This window comes from Apodemus sylvaticus, chromosome 16 (assembly GCF_947179515.1).
Source record: "Apodemus sylvaticus chromosome 16, mApoSyl1.1, whole genome shotgun sequence".
NCBI classification, from domain to species: Eukaryota; Metazoa; Chordata; class Mammalia; order Rodentia; family Muridae; genus Apodemus; species Apodemus sylvaticus.
In genome coordinates, this window is record NC_067487.1 from 62423774 (window position 1) to 62429774 (window position 6001).

The window sequence follows — 6001 nt, forward strand, 5'->3', positions numbered from 1 at the left end:
CCTCCCTATAATGACCTGCCCTCAGGGACCTGCACACCAGGACCTGCCACAAAGGACCTGCTCCACAAAGACCTGGCCCCACGGATCTGCCATCCAGTTCCTCACCACAAGCACCTGCCCCCGTGGACCTGCCCGAAGGATCTACTCCAAGGACCTGTCTTCAAGGACCTCCCACCAAGGTCCTGCCCCCATGGACCTGCTCACCAAGACCTGCTCCCAAGGACCTTCCCCAAGCACCTACCCCAAGGGCCTGCCCACAGAGACCTGGCCACAAGGACCTGCCCACAAGGACCTGCCCACAAGGACCTGTCCCCTAGGACCTGCCCTAAAGAACCTGCTTTTGAGAACCTGCCCACAAAGACCTGTCCCAAGGACCTGCCCCCAAATACCTGCCCACAAGTATCTGCCTCCAAGAACCTCCTCCAAGATTTTGCCCATGAGGACCTGCCTTCAAAGAACTGTCCCAAGCACCTGCCCACAAGGACCTGCTTCCTGAGGACCTGCCCACAAGGACCTGCTCCCTGAGGACCTGCCACTAAGACCTGCCCCCATGGACTTCCCACCAGCACCTGCCCCCTTGTGCCTGCTCACAAGGACCTGCCCAAAGGATTTACCCACAAGGACCTTCCCACAGGACCTGCCTCCAAGAAAAGAGGACTTGCCCTTAATGACCTGTCACAAGGATGTGTCTCAAGAACCTGACCACAAGGACCTGCCCACAAGGACGTGCCCCCAAGGACCTGCCTACAATAACCTGCTCCCCTAGGACCTGCCCCACCCCCCCAGAACCTTCCCCAAGGACCTGCCCAGAAGAACCTGCTCCTAGAGGACCTGCCCCAAGGACTACCTTAAAGAACCACACCCAAAGACCTCCCCCCAAGGACCTGTCCCCCACCTCCTGTGAACTGGTTCACAAGGCCCTGCACACCCTAGGACCTGCCCCTGTGAACCTGCTTACAAGGACCCGCCCTGCCCCCCGCCAGCACCTGCCCCAAGGACCTGCCTACAAGGACCTGCCCCCAAGGACCTGCCCAAAACAACCTGCTCCCCGAGGACCTGCCCCAAGGACTACCTTAAAGGACCTCCCCCAAAGACCTCCCCCCAAGGACCTGCCCCCCACACCCTGTGAACCTGTTCACAAGGCCCTGCGCACCCTAGGACCTGCCCCTGTGAACCTGCTTACAAGGACCCGCCCTGCCTCCTAGGACCTGCCCACAAGGACCTACCTGCTCCCTGAGGACCTGCTCACAGAGTAGCTGCCCCCAAGGAACTACGCCCAAGGTCCTGCCCTTGATAACCTGCCCCCATGGACCTACCCCCTCCCCATGACCTGCCCCAATGATCTACCCCAAGATCCTACCTTCAAGGACCTCCTTACCAGTACCTGCCCCCAAGGACCTGCCCCAAGATCCTACCTCCATAGACCTGGGAACAAGAACCTGCCCCAATGGACCTGCACATAGGTCCCTGCCCACAGGATCCTTTCCTCAAGGTCCTTCCCCCAAAAACCTGCCCCAAGTCCCTGCCCACAAGGATCTGCCCCAGGAGGATTTTCTCACAAGGACCTGCCCCTGAGGACCCACCCACAATTACCTACCCACAGGACCTGCCCTGAGGACCCGCTCCCAAGGACATTCCCTGAGGATTTGCCCACAGACCTGACCACTATGACTTGTCCCAAGGAAATGTGCCCAAATACCTGCCAACAAGGACCTGTCCCAAGGACTGCCCCAAGCACCTGCCTACAAGATCTGCCCCCAAGGATCTGCCCGAAAGGACCTGCCCAAAAGAACTGACTCCAAGGACCTGCCCACAAGGACCTCTCCCCTATCCCCCTCGCCCCTTCTCACCAGGACCTCTCCCCCGCCCCGTGGACCTACCCCAAGGAAATACCTTAAAGGACCTCCCCCAAGGACCTGCCCCAACCCCACCCCTTGAACCTGCTCACAAAGATCTGCACCACCTAGGAACTGCCCCTGTGAACCTGCTTACAAAGACCTGCCCCACACCCGAGGACCTGCCCCAAGGACCTGCTCCCCACTCCACACAAGAACCTGACCCCATGGACATGCCCACAAGGACCAGACCACATTAACGTACCCCAAGGACCTACCCCCAGGACTGCTCCAAGCACCTCCCAGGAGACCTGAACCCAAGGACTTGCCGAAAAGATCCTACCCTGAGGACTTGCCCCCATGGACCTGCTCCAAAGACTTAACCTAATAACCTGTCCTCAAGGACCTCCCTATAATGACCTGCCCTCACGGACCTGCACACCAGGACCTGCCACAAAGGACCTGCTCCACAAGGACCTGTCCCCATGGATCTGCCATCAAGTTCCTCACCACAAGCACCTGCCCCGGGGACCTGCCCCAAGGATCTACTCCAAGGACCTGCCTTCAAGGACCTCCCACTAAGGTCCTGCCCCCATGGACCTGCTCACCAAGACCTGGTCTGAAGGACCTTCCCCAAACACCTACCCCAAGGGCCTGCCCACAGAGACCTGCCCACAAGGACCTGCCCACAAGGACCTGCCCACAAGAACATGCTCCCCAAGGACCTGCCCCAAGGACTACCTTAAAGGACCTCTTCCAAAGACCTTCCCCCAAGGACCTTCCCCCCACCCCCTGTGAACCTGTTCACAAGGCCCTGTGCACCCTAGGACCTGCCCCTGTGAACCTGCTTACAAGGACCCGCTCCAGCCCCCCCCCCACTCCCCCCTCCCAGGGACCTGCCCCAAGGACCTGCCCTGAGGTCCTATGCCCATGAACCTGTCTCCTAGGACCTTCCCACAAGAACCTGCTCCCTGAGGACCTGCTCACAGAGTACCTGCCCCCAAGGACCTGCCCCACGATCCTACCTCCATAGACCTGGGAACAAGAACCTGCCCCAATGGACCTGCACACAGGTACCTGCCCACAGGATCCTTTCCTCAAGGTCCTTCCCCAGACCCAAGTCCCTGCCCACAAGGATCTGCCCAAGGATTTTCTCACAAGGACCTGCCCCTGAGGACCCGCCCACAATTACCTACCCACAGGACCTGCCCTGAGGACCTGCTCCCAAGGACATTCCCTGAGGATTTGCCCACAGACCTGACCACTATGACTTGTCCCAAGGAACTGTCCCCAAATACCTGCCAACAAGGACCTGTCCCAAGGACTGCCCCAAGCACCTGCCTACAAGATCTGCCCCCAAGGACCTGCCCCCAAGGACCTGCCCAAAAGAACTGACTCCAAGAACCTCCCCACAAGGACCTCTCCCCTATCCCCCTCGCCCCCGTGAACCTTCTCACCAGGACCTCTCCCCCGCCCCCGTGGACCTACCCCAAGGAAATACCTTAAAGGACCTCCCCCAAGGACCTGCCCCAACCCCACCCCATGAACCTGCTCACAAAGATCTGCACCACCTAGGACCTGCCCCTGTGAACCTGCTTACAAGGACCTGCCCCACACCCGAGGACCTGCCACAAGGACCTGCTCCCCACTCCACACAAGAACCTGACCCCATGGACATGCCCACAAGGACCAGACCACATTAACGTACCCCAAGGACCTACCCCCAGGACTGCTCCAAGCACCTCCCAGGAGACCTGAACCCAAGGACTTGCCGAAAAGATCCTACCCTGAGGACTTGCCCCCATGGACCTGCTCCAAAGACTTAACCTAATAACCTGTCCTCAAGAACCTCCCATAATGACCTGCCCTCACGGACCTGCACACCAGGACCTGCTACAAAGGACCTGCTCCACAAGGACCTGTCCCCACGGATCTGCCATCAAGTTCCTTGCCACAAGCACCTTCCCCGGGGACCTGCCCCAAGGATCTACTCCAAGGACCTGTCTTCAAGGACCTCCCACCAAGGTCCTGCCCCACGGACCTGCTCACCAAGACCTGCTCCCAAGGACCTTCCCCCAAGCACCTACCCCAAGGGCCTGCCCACAGAGACCTGCCCACAAGGACCTGCCCACAAGGACATGCCCACAAGGACCTGCCCTAAAGAACCTGCTTTTGAGAACCTGCCCACAAAGACCTGTCCCAAGGACCTGCCCCCAAAGACCTGCCAACAAGTATCTGCCTCCGAGAAACTCCTCCAAGATTTTGCCCATGAGGACCTGCCTTCAAAGAACTGTCCCAAGGACCTACCCACAAGGACCTGCTCCCTGAGGACCTGCCCACAAGGACCTGCCCCCATGGACTTCCCACCAGCACCTGCCCCCTTGGACATGCCCACAAGGACCTGCCCAAAGGATTTACCCACAAGGACCTTCCCACAGGACCTGCCTCCAAGAAAAGAGGACTTGCCCTTAATGACCTGTCACAAGGATGTGTCTCAAGGCCCTGCCCACAAGGACCTTCCCCCAAGGACCTGCCTACAATAACCTGCTCCCCTAGGACCTGCCCCGCCCCCCGAGAACCTTCCCCAAGGACCTGCCCAGAAGAACCTGCCCCCAAGGACCTGCCCACAAGAACCTGCTCCCTGAGGACCTGCCCCAAGGACTACCTTAAAGGACCACACCCAAAGACCTCCCCCCAAGCACCTGTCCCCCACCTCCTGTGAACTGGTTCACAAGGCCCTGCACACCCTAGGACCTGCCCCTGTGAACCTGCTTACAAGGACCTGCCCTGCCCCCAGGACCTGCCCCAAGGACCTGCCCACAAGGACCTGCCCACAAGGACCTGCCCCCAAGGACCTGCCCACAAGAACCTGCTCCCCGAGGACCTGCCCCCAAGGACCTGCCCACAAGAACCTGCTCCCGGAGGACCTGCCGCAAGGACTACCTTAAAGGACCTCCCACAAAGACCTCCCCCCAAGGACCTGCCCCCCACCCTCTGTGAACCTGTTCACAAGGCCCTGGGCACGCTAGGACATGCCCCTGTGAACCTGCTTACAAGGACCCACCCTGCCTCTGAAGACCTGCCCCAAGGACCTGCCCACAAGGATGATCTGCCCCGAGGAGGATTTTCTCACAAGGACCTGCTCACAAGGACCTGCCCAAAAGATTTGCCCACAAGGACCTTCCCACCGGACCTGCCTCCAAGAAATGAGGACCTGCCCTTAATGACCTGTCACAAGGATGTGTCTCAAGGACCTGACCACAAGGACCTTCCCCCAAGGACCTGCCCACAAGGACCTGCCCACAAGAACCTCCTCCCTGAGGACCTGCCCCAAGGACTACCTTAAAGGACCTCCCCAAAGACCTCCCCTCAAGGACCTGTCCCCCACCTCCTGTGAACCTGTTCACAAGGCCTTGTGCACCCTAGGACCTGCCCCTGTGAACCTGCTGACAAGGACCCGCCCTGCCACAGAGGACCTCCCCACAAGGACCTGCCCTGAGGTTCTATGCCCATGAACCTGCCTCCTAGGACCTTCCCACAAGAACCTGCTCCCGGAGGACCTGCTCACAGAGTACATGCCCCCAAGGAACTACGCCCAAGGTCCTGCCCTTGATAACCTGCCCCCATGGACCTACCCCCTCTCCAGGACCTGCCCCCAGGATCTACCCCAAGATCCTACCTTCAAGGACCTTCTTACCAGTACCTGCCCCCAAGGACCTGCCCCAAGATCCTACCTCCATAGACCTGGGAATAAGAACCTGCCCCACTGGACCTGCACACAGGTACCTGCCCACAGGATCCTTTTCTCAAGTCCTTTCCCCCAAAACCTGCCCCAAGTCCCTGCCCACAAGGATCTGCCCCGAGGAGGATTTTCTCACAAGGACCTGCCCCTGAGGACCTGCCCACAATTACCTACCCACAGGACCTGCCCTGAGGACCTGCTCCCAAGGACATTCCCTGAGGATTTGCCCACAGACCTGACCACAATGACTTGTCCCAAGGAACTGTCCCCAAATACCTGCCAACAAGGACCTGTCCCAAGGACTGCCCCAAGCACCTGCCTACAAGATCTGCCCCCAAGGACCTGCCCAAAAGTACTGACTCCAAGAACCTCTCCACAAGGACCTCTCCCCTATACCCCTCGCCCCCATAAACCTCACAAAGAC